Raw genomic sequence first — 11,759 nt, forward strand, 5'->3', positions numbered from 1 at the left:
ACAAAGAAGGGTGTAAAAATGTCATGAGGTCATAATCCTCTTGATACAATGTCAAAAGATCCTATTAATAGTAAACTAGTAACCTAGGGTGTACAGAAATGAGTAAATGACGTAAAAATCCACTTCTGGGTCCACTTGGTGTGTGCTTGGGCTGAGCATTGAAGCTTTTATGTGTAGAGACGTTTTCTGGAGTTAAACGCCAGCTTTCATGCCAGTTTGGGCGTTTAACTCCAAGTTTTATGCCAGTTCCGGCGTTTAACGCTGGAATTTCTGAGGGTGATTTTGAGCGCCGGTTTGGGCCATCAAATCTTGGGCAAAGTATGGACTATCATATATTGCTGGAAAGCCCAGGATGTCTACTTTCCAACGCCGTTGAGAGCGCGCCAATTGGGCTTCTGTAGCTCCCGAAAATCCACTTCGAGTGCAGGGAGGTCAGAATCCAACAGCATCTGCAGTCCTTTTTGGTCTCGGAATCAGATTTTTGCTCAGGACCCTCAATTTCAGCCAGAAAATACCTGAAATCACAGAAAAACACACAAACTCATAGTAAAGTCCAGAAAAGTGAATTTTAGCTAAAAACTAACAAAAATATACTAAAATCTAACTAAATCATACTAAAATCATACTAAAAACAATGCCAAAAAGCATACAAATTATCCGCTCATCAACCAGGAGATTAAGGAATGAGTCCACCTTAGTGAGGGTGGCATTTTCCTCCTCTTGAAATACCAATGGTGCTCTTGAGCTCCTCTATGTCTCTTCCTTGCCTTTGTTGCTCCTCCCTCATAACTCTTTGATCTTCTATTATCTCATGGAGAATGATGGAGTGTTCTTGGTGTTCCACCCTTAATTGGTCCATGTTATAACTCAAGCTTTCCAAAGAAGTGTTGAGTTGCTCCCAATAATTGTGTGAAGGAAATTGCATCCCTTGAGGCATCTCAAGGATTTCTTGATGAGGGACTTCCTCATGCTCTTGTTGAGTGCCACGAATGGGCTCTCTTGTTGTGCAGTCAAATGCTCTATTACTAGCTATGGACCCTTGAGATGGATCTCTCCATCTCCTTTGACTCGAAAGTGGAAGCAGTTTCCTTCCCTTTCCTCTTTCTAGAGGTTTCTCTGGCCTTAGATGCCATAAATAGTTATGGAAAAATAGAAAGCAATGCTTTTACCACACCAAACTTAAAATATTTGCTCGTCCCTGAGAAAAAGAAGAAAGAAAAATGTATAAGAAGAAGAAAATGGAGGAGATGGAGGGTGTATAGGGTTCGTCCAAGGGTAGAAGGAGTGAAGGAGGGTATTTATAGAGAAAAGGGGGAGGGGTAGTGGCCGAAAGGTTTGGGTGGGTTTGGGAGGGAAATGGTTTTGAATTTTGAAGGTGGGTGGGTGTTTTTAGGGAAGAGTGTTGTAGAAAGGTGTGAAGAGGAGAGAGAGTGAGTTGAGGTTGGTGGGGATCCTGTGGGGTCCACAGATCCTGAGGGGTCAAGGAATTCTCATCCCTGTTCCAATAAGGTGTTCAAAACTCCTTAGAGTGCAATCCTGGCATTTAAACGCCAGTTTGCTGCCCTGTTCTAGCGTTTAAACGCCAGCTTTCCTTCCTATTCTGGCGTCTAGACGCCAGTTTGTTGTCCTGTTCTGGCGTTTAAACGCCAGTCTGGTGCCCTATTCTGGCATTTAAACGCCCAGAAAGGTGCCAGATTGGGCGTTTAAACGCCCATTTTGCTACCCTTGCTGGCGTTTAAACGCCAGTAAGTCCTTCTTCCAGGGTGTGCTGTTTTCAATGCTATTTTTGATTTTTTTCTTTATTTTCGTAATTGTCTTTGTGACTTCACATGATCATCAACCTAAAAAAAACAAAATAATATAGATAAAATTAAAATAAGATTGGGTTGCCTCCCAATAAGTGCTTTTTTAATGTCAATAGCTGGACAGTGAGCTCTCATGGAGCCTCACAGATGATCAGAGTATGGTTAAGATCTCTCAACACCAAACTTAGAGTTTGGCTGTGGCCTCCCAACTCTAAACTTAAAGTTTGAATGTAGGGGCTCTGTTTGACTCTGTATTGAGAGAAGCTCTTCCTGCTTACTCTCCATGGTTACAGATGAAAAACCTTGAGTCTTTACTACAAGGCATTCTTCATTCACATGAAGGATCAACTCTCCTCTGTCAACATCAATCACAGCTCTTACTGTGGCTAGAAAAGGTCTTCCAAGGATGATGGATTCATCCTCATCCCTCCTATGTCTAGGATTATGAAATCAGCAGGGAAGTAAAGACCTTCAACCTTCACTAGCACGTCCTCTACTAGTCTATAAGCCTTTTTCATAGATTTATCTGCCATCTCTAATGAGAATTTGGTAGCCTGTGCCTCAAAGATTCCCAGTTTCTCAATTACAGAGAGTGGCATTAAGTTTATGCCTGACCCCAGGTCACACAGAGCCTTCTCAAAGGTCATGGTGCCTATGGTACAGGGAATTGAGAATTTACCAGGATCCTGTTTCTTTTTAGGTAAATTTTGCTGAACCAATGTATTCAGTTCTTTGGTGAGCAAGGGAGGCTCTTCCTCCCAAGTCTCATTACTAAATAGTTTGGCATTCAGCTTCATGATTGCTCCTAAATATTGGGCAACTTGCCCTTCAACAATGTCTTCATCCTCTTCAAAAGATGAATAGTCATCGAAGCTCATGAATGGTAAAAGGAGATCCAAGGGAATCTCTATGGTCTCTGTATGAGCCTCAGATTTCTTTGGTTCCTCATTAGGGTATTCCGTATTGACCATTGGATGTCCCCTGAAGTCTTCCTCATTGGGATTCACATCCTTCTCCTCCTCTAAGGTTTCGGCCATGTTGATTATATCAATGGCCTTGCACTCTCCTTTGGGATTCTCTTATGTATTTCTTGGGAGAGTGCTAGGAGGAGTTTTAGTAACCTTTTTACTCAGCTGGCCCACTTGTGCCTCCAAATTTCTAATGGAGGATCTTGTTTCAGTCATGAAACTAAGATTGGCCTTAGATAGATCAGAGACTATATTTGCTAAGCTAGAAGGATTCTGCTCAGAATGCTCTGTCTGTGGCTAAGACGATAATGGGAAAGGTTTGCTATTACTAAACCAGTTTCTTCCACCATTGTCATTATTAAAGCCTTGCTTCTGTTGATCCTTCCATGAAAATTTTGGATGATTTTTCCATGAAGGATTATAGGTGTTACCAAAGGCTTCACCCATGTAATTCACCTCTGCCATTGCAGGGTTCTTAAGATCATAAGCTTCTTCTTCAGAAGATGCTTCTTTAGTACTATTGGATGCGTTTTGCAATCCATTCAGACTCTGAGAGATCAAATTGACTTGTTGGGTCAATATTTTGTTCTAAGACAGTATGGCATTCAGAGCATCAATTTCAAGAACTTCTCTCTTTTGAGGCGTCGTATTACTCACAGGATTCCTCTCAGAGGTATACATGAACTGGTTATTTGCAACCATTTCAATATGTTACTGAGCTTCTGCAGGCATTTTCTTTAGATGAATGAATCCTCCTACAGAATGGTCCCGTGACATCTTGGAAAATTCAGACAGACCATCATAGAATATATCTTATGTGGTCCATTCTGAAAGCATGTCAGAGGGACACTTTTTGGTATGTTGCTTGTATCTTTCCCAAGCTTCATAGAGGGACTCACCATCTTTTTGTCTGAAGGTCTGAACATCCACTCTAAGCTTGCTCAGCTTTTGAGGAGGAAAGAACTTGGCTAAGAAAGCCGTGACCAGCTTATCCCAAGAGTCCATGCTATCTCTAGGTTGTGAGTCCAACCATGTTCTAGCTCTGTCTCTTATAGCAAAAGGGAAAAGCATAAGCTTATAGACTTCAAGATCAACTCTATTGGTCTTAATAGTATCACAGATCTACAATAACTCAGTTAAAAACTGATAAGGGTCTTCTGATGGAAGTCTATGAAACTTGCAGTTCTGTTGCAGTAGAGAAACTAATTGAGGCTTTAGCTCAAAATTGTTTGCTCCTATGGCAGGGATTGAGATGCTTCTTCCATAGAAGTTGGAAGTTGGTGTAGTAAAATCACCAAGCATCTTCCTTGCATTGTTGTTTGGTTCTGCCATAATTATTTCTTTTGTTGCTTCCTTTTTGAAAATTTTAGTGAGGTCCTCTTCAGAGTTTTGTGCTTTAGCTGCTCTTAGCTTCCTCTTCAGAGTCCTTTCAGGTTCAGGATCAGCTTCAACAAGTATGCCTTTATCTTTGTTCTTGCTCATATGAAAGAGAAGAAAAGAAAAAAAATATGGAATCCTCTATGTCACAGTATAGAGATTCCTTGAGGTGCCAGAGGAAAACAAGAATGGAAGGATGAGGTAGGTAAGGAAGAATTCGAACACACAAAGAGAGATGGAGTTTGAATTGACAATGGAGGAGGAATGTTAGTGTTTAAATAGAAAAAGATAAGAGAGGGGGGAGGGAAGAATTTTCGAAAATTTTAATTAAAATTCAAAACAATTAGTTAAATAAAAAAGAATTTTGAAAAAAGGTTAATGTTTTTCGACAATTAAAAGTGAAAAAGGTAGTTAAGTGGTTTTGAAAAAGATAAGAAATAAATTTGAAAAAGATAAGAAGTTAGAAAAAGATTTTTAAAATTAGAATTTTAAAAAGATATGATTTGAAGAAGATATGATTTTGAAGATATGATTGGAAAGATAAAAATTTAAAAAGATTTGATTTTTAAAATTAATAACTTGATTAACAAGAAACTAAAAGATATGATTTTAAATTTCGAATTTTGAACCTTTTCATATCAAGAAAGTAACAAACTTGAAACTTTTGAATCAAGATTTTTGAAAACTTTGAAAAAGATTTGATTTTTTTTGAAAAATATATGATTGAAAAGATATGATTTTGAAAAAGATATGATTGAAAATATTTGATTTGAAAAAAGATTTGATTTTGAAAGAAAATATGAAGATTTGAAAAAGATTTGATTTGAAAGCAAAATTCCTCTCCTTGTGTCATCCTGGCGTTAAACGCCCAGGAGCTACATGTTTTAGGTGTTGAATGCCCAATTGCTGCATGGTTTGGGTGTTTAAACGCCCAGCTAGGTACCCTGGCTGGCGTTTAAACGCCCAGCTAGGTACCCTGCCTGGCGTTTAAACGCCAGTTTTCCTTCTTCACTGGGCATTTTGAATGCCCTGTTTTTTTCTCTGTAATTGCTCTGTTTTATGTTCTTGGATCTTAATTTTGCTAAATCCTTTATTCAAGAAGATATGTTTTCAATTTTTAAAAACAACACAATGAGTCAAAACATATAATTCTTGGATCAAAACACAAGATATATGCAAGAACATTATGAACGTCAAGATGAACACCAAGAACAATCTTGAAGATCAAGATGAACATCAAGAACTCAGTTTTCTTAATGAAAGAAAACATGGAGGACACCAAACTTAGAACTTTCTCATGTTTGGGCCATATGAATGCAAGAATGCATATGTAAAACATCATACAGTGCAAATCAATAAATCATGAAGATCAAACAAGGCAATTCATCAAGAACGACTTGAAGATCATCAAGAACACAATGCCTGTGTTTCAAAAATTGCAAGACAATTAAAATCATGCAATTGACACCAAACTTAAAATTTAGCCCTAGATTCAAACAAGAACCATGAAATATTTTTGAGTTTTTATGATTTTGTGAATTTTTTTTTGGATTTTTCGAAAATTATTTTGAAAAGAATGAAAAAGAAGAAAAAATGTTGAAATATTTTTGAAAACTTTTTTTTTGAAAAGAAAATAAAAATTACCTAATCTGAGCAACAAGATGAACCGTCAGTTGTCCAAACTCGAACAATCCCCGACAACGGCGCTAAAAATTTGGTGCACGAAATTGTGATCATCAACAATGGCCCCAAAGACTTGGTGCTCTCAAACGTGAATCACACTTTGTCACAACTTCGCACAACTAACCAGCAAGTGCACTGGGTCGTCTAAGTAATAAGCCTTACGTGAGTAAGGGTCGATCCCACGGAGATTGTCGGCTTGAAGCAAGCTATGGTCATCTTGTAGATCTCAGTCAGGCGGATTCAAATGGTTATGGAGTTTTGATAATTGAAAGATAAATAAACATAAAATAAAGATAGAGATACTTATGTAATTCATTGGTAGGAATTTCAGATAAGCATATGGAGATGCTTTGTTCCTGTTGAATCTCTGCATTCCTACTGCCTTCATCCAATCCTTCTTACTCTCTTCCATGGCAAGCTATATGTTGGGTTTCACCAGCGTCAATGGCTACGTCCTGTCCTCTCAGTGAAAAAAGTCCTCTACGGTTTCCCGCATGGCTAATCAGTTGTTGGTTCTCGATCATGTAGGAGTAGGATTTTCTATCCTTTTGCGTCTGTCACCACGCCCTACAGTCACAAGTTTGAAGCTCGTCACAGTCATCCCATCCCAGATCATACTCAGAATACCACAGACAAGGTTTAGACTTTTCGGATCTCAAGAATGCTGCCAATGGATTCTAGCTTATACCACGAAGACTCTGATCTCAAGGAATTGAATGCTCTGGTGTCAAGAGAGGCAATCAAATGCATGGACCAGGAATCCAAGAGATACACACTCAATCTAAGGTAGAACGGAAGTGGTTGTCAGGAACGCGTTCATAGGTGAGAATGATGATGGGTGTCACGGATCATCACATTCATCAGGTTGAAGTGCGAGTGAGTATCTTAGAATAAGAATAAGCTGAATTGAATAGAAAATAGTAGTAATTGCATTAATACTCGAGGAATAGCAGAGCTCCACACCTTAATTTATGGAGTGTAGAAACTCCACCGTTGAAAATACATAAGTGGTCTGGAGGTCCAGGCATGGCCGAATGGCCAGCCTCCCCAACTATGAAAATATGATATCCAGAATGTCTCTATGATCTGAAGATAAAAACACAATAGTAAAAGGTCCTACTTATAATGAAACTAGCTACTAGGATTTACAGAAATAGGTAAATGATGCAGAAATCCACTTTCGGGCCCACTTGGTGTGTGCTTGGGCTGAGCATTGAGCTTCACACGTGTAGAGGCTTCTCTTGGAGTTAAACGCCAGCTTTTATGCCAGTTTGGGCGTTTAAATCCAACTTTTATGCCAGTTCTGGTGTTTTGACGCCAGAAAAGGGCAAAGAGCTGGCATTTTGACGCCATTATAAATCATAAAACTCGTGCAAAGTATGAACTATTATATATTTGTGGAAAGCCCTGGATTTCTACTTTCCAACGCAATTGAGAGCGCGCCATTTGGAGTTCTGTAGCTCCAGAAAATCTACTTTGAGTGCAGGGATGTCAGAATCCAACATCATCTGCAGTCCTTTGTCAGCCTCTGAATCAGATTTTTGCTTAAGTCCCTCAATTTCAGCCAGAAAATACCTGAAATCACAGAAAAATACAAAAACTCATAGTAAAGTCCAGAAAAGTGATTTTTTCTTAAAAACTAATAAAAATATACTAAAAACTAACTAAATCATACTAAAAACTATATAAAAACAATGCCAAAAAGCGTATAAATTATCCGCTCATCAAAGCTCGATAACGCAATCACGAAGAACCTAGTTTTTGAACAGTATCCTTTAGGTGTTTTGGTTCTAGTTTTTGTAAATAGTCTCTGTTTGATAAACCGGATACGATTCATGAGAGAAGAGAGATAATATTATAATACTATCATTATATTAGTATTAGAAGATGCTTGAATAATATTATAAAGTTAGCTGGTCTATTTTAGTTAAAAACAGGAAATCGGTTTAACCGGGTTCAAAGTTTAATGGTGCAGCTTTGCACCAGCACTCTTTGATGACTTTAGCAATGATAAGGTCTCATCATACATGTTCTATTCTCATATTAAATATGTTACTAGTGTGATTTATGCTAGTAGCTCAGAAAAGAACTTTTAGAGATGTTTTTACAAGTGTTCCGATACATCTAGTTTTAGTAGTTATACACCTGAGATATTTTAATATTATTTTAATCCACCTCCAAGCCAACCAATCACAACTGACCTTACATCCCCAAGACCTCCAAGGCTTTCTCATTTCTTAATTTTGGCTGAAAATAACAAGAGAGAAAAGAGAGAGACTTTCATGAACACTTAATCTTCAAAGCTTGATTTCTTTTGAACTAAAACTCAAATCAAAACTTCGATTTCACCAAAATGATCCTCTCTTCTTCCTCTACATAAACATGTAACATATCAAGGCTGGAAATAAGGTTAGATGGCTGTCCCTTTCCCCTTTGAATTTGGTTTTCAAGGAAACATGCTTAAACATGTGTTTTCTTGATGTTCTTCCTTAGGAATCATGCTTAACTTGACTTGAGGTCCAAGAAACATTAATTTCCAGTAATTCTAAGGTGAGATATCCCTTCCTAACGTGCTGAGAGATATTTGGTCAGTTGAGGGTTTGTGGATTTAAAGTTGTTCATGATGTGATTTAGGAGGAAAAAGTGCTTAAGGACCATCTGAAAGTATAATTGAATTTGGAGCATCAAAACCAGGTAGGGTTTGACGAATTTAATCTTGATTTATTGTGTTTGAGGTGTGTAATTATGATATGGTTTGGGTATGCTTGAAATTGATTGGTTATATGAGTGATTCTTGTTGAAATTTTGGTGAAATTTTGATGAAATTTGATGAAATTCAAGCTATGAGTTTATGTTCTTGTGGCTGCTGGAAAACGAAACCCTAAATCTTAAATTGGGTTTCAATTTGTGTTGAAATCATGTGGAAAAGATGGGGTTTTAGTGGCTGGGAATTTATTATGAATTTTGGTAAAAATCGGTTGCTGAAAAGATTGAAAAACGGGTGAAAATAGAGAAAGAATCTGAATAATTTATGAAGAACACGAAGAACACTTTGAGTGTGATGAAGAACATGGAAGAACAGGCTTTAGATCTTGAAAATGGCAAGGAAGTAAAATTTTTGGTGTTTGGGGGGTTATTTGGTAATTTCTGAAAGTTAGGGTGGTTAAAGTAGAAATATTAAAAGTTACGGGTGGTAAAAAGTAAATTTTAAAGGTTAAAACTTAAAGTGGGGGTAATTTTCGAAATTTTAATGATAAAATAATAAATAATAATAAAATATTAAATAATAATATTTAACTAAAAATAATATTTTAATAAAAATAATAAAATAGTGCGGAAAAGGCAGTTTTCTGTAAAAGATTTAGAAAGACAACTTTAAGGACAAAATCTCATAATTACCTTCATAAAATACTTAGGGAGTGGTAATAACATGATAGTGAGGCAAAGATAAAGGAAAGATAAGAAGTTAAAGAAAAGATAAAAACCAAAGAAAATTCTGTAAAGTTTTAATTACAGAATCAAACAGAGATTAGCGAACGAACTAGGGCAACATAGTTAGTTCTTAAGTTGTGCCTAAGGTTCGGTATTATATGAAAAGTTAAACTGTTCCAATATAGACTTAATGAACCTATACTTGGGAGAGGCTAACTATTCATATCGAAATTTACATAAGCTTTAAATACATACGTTAAGTAGAAAAATCAGACCAGAATAGAGTAAAGAGATAAAGTGAAAAGAGTAATAGAGATATAGAGATATAGAGAAAAGAGTAATGAGAGCAGAGTAAACAGATACAGAGAAACGTGTAATCAGAGCAGAGTAAACAGATAAAGAGAGAAGAGTAGTAAAACCCACAGACGGATAATTGGTTAAATACGGTAAGTACCCACGAACTGAATGATCATTAATCTCGGGGAAACCTACAAACTGTTAACTGTTTTATATGCGGAAAAAGCCCACGAACTGATAATCATTGATTACGGCAATAACCCACGAACTGATAATCATTGATTACGGGAATAACCCACGAATTGAGGATCATGTTTGTTGTGTATTGATCACGGGGAAACCCACGAACTGAGGATCATTGTTTTGTTTGTGTGTTGATCTTGGGGACACTCATGAACTGAAGATCACTGTTTCTCCTTGTGCGTATATTAAGGGGTCAAGCCTTATGCCGACTACCGGTAGTCACGAAGGAGTGGTATTCTTAACCACCGACACGTATGCACTAAGGATATAAAGGGAAACCATATCTGGGACTTGTTCCTAGGTAATGTCGGGATGCAGGGTGTAAACCGATATGTGAGCTCATGGCCTGCATAGGACAAACATGCATCATACTTGGTTGTGCATTTCCTCTGTTATGATTGTTGAATGAATGTATGCTTTGTTTGTTTGTATTCTATTCTTTGTATTTGTGTTTTATTTTCTTGTATTCTTTTGTTTGTGTTCTGCTTTCTGTTTTCTCTATTTTCTCTATTTATCTGTATCTTCTATTAACTACTTCTCTATATTCTGTTATTCTTCTGCCAAACAACACAGAATTAATGAACTTAACTAATATCCCGGACCCTACTAAGAACTCCCAAGTTCTTACCCCTTCTCTCTCCATTCCGCCTTCAGATGGAGGCATGAGTACCTGTCTGTAGTTCGCTGATGACCATTCGTAAAGAGGATTCTGCTCTAGGTAGTCTTCTAAATCTAGGGTGAATCTCGTTCTCTGTTTATATGTATATACTATGAGACCAGCCAATACTTGCACCTCGTTTGTATGCGAACTTTAACCTAAATCTGGTGTACGAGACTCTTACTAAGTGGCTACTGGATGAGGTACCAGAGAGACGTCATATGGCAATGTCTGATCATGCAGAGGAGTAGTAGATGATGTTCCACCTTCTAATGACGTTTCACCTGACTTGAGTTTTGAAGACTTAGAACGTACTTTCCTTCGCTTTAGTAGTTTAGAGGGATTAGGTGAGTATAGAGTCTAGGCTAGCCTAGGTGCCAGCTTAGGGACTTCTTGAATAGGTCAGGGCCTAGGATGTTGTATGTATATATGTATATAGATATTATTTAGCTATATCTAGGGGTGTTCTAACTAAAAGTCTATACTCCAATAAAGGCTAGATCACAGAATGTTATCAACTGCTTGAAATGTATTTATGTGTGGTTGTTTATAACTGTTTTATCTGTTATTAATTGTTAAATGATTATGAATGATTCTGTTTATTAATCCAAACGTTCTAAAAAAAAGTACCTCGAAGAATAACTACGCTTTTAACAACGAATCAGGCTCATATGATAAATAATAGATAATAATTAGGAAGATAAATTGGTAGCGCTCAGTTTCCGGTATGATATAGACATATTGAAAATTGGGTCATTACACGCGCACAGAGCGTGCTAGCACTCTCATCAGTAGCCATGTCCCAGTGTGTGCGTGCGCACAAGGCTGTGCGCGCACAAACATTCAAAAATTCACTGGGTGAGCGTGCACACAAGGCTGTGCGTGCGCACATAAACCAGAAATCACAAATTCTGTAGCATGCACAGAATTCAAATTTTGACACTATTCCGAGGGTTACCTGAAACTGAAGGTCGATCTCGGATGAGATCTACTGATTTGATCGGAGTTGTTGTGTCTGACTTGCTGGATCTTGAGGAGCTTGTTTATCTTCAATCACCGGAGGGTGGTGGTACCTGCAAGAGACTTCGATGCTTAAGTTAGCACGGGCTTTAGGCAGGTTTTTTTATAGAATCAGAGTATGAGTTATACCTGGGTGCTCCAGTGTATTTATAGTAGTGTAGAGTGACATTCCTTGAGATAAGTTAGTTATCTTATCTTATCTTTTGTGGATGAGATCACCTATCTTTTGACCAGCCTCCTTCAAGTGGGCTGTGGTCTTCTGCTTTAGGCCTGTTT

The 11,759-nt window shown here is 37.6% G+C and overlaps 1 non-coding gene across 1 annotated transcript; it reads left to right on the forward strand.

The window, feature by feature from the left end:
- Nucleotides 1-3,604: 3,604 nt before the first annotated feature.
- LOC127746417 (small nucleolar RNA R71) lies at nt 3,605-3,712 on the forward strand. Its single transcript, XR_008008036.1, has one exon. It is a non-coding gene; the product is annotated as a small nucleolar RNA R71 (small nucleolar RNA).
- Nucleotides 3,713-11,759: the final 8,047 nt, after the last annotated feature.

This window comes from Arachis duranensis, chromosome 3 (assembly GCF_000817695.3).
Source record: "Arachis duranensis cultivar V14167 chromosome 3, aradu.V14167.gnm2.J7QH, whole genome shotgun sequence".
NCBI classification, from domain to species: Eukaryota; Viridiplantae; Streptophyta; class Magnoliopsida; order Fabales; family Fabaceae; genus Arachis; species Arachis duranensis.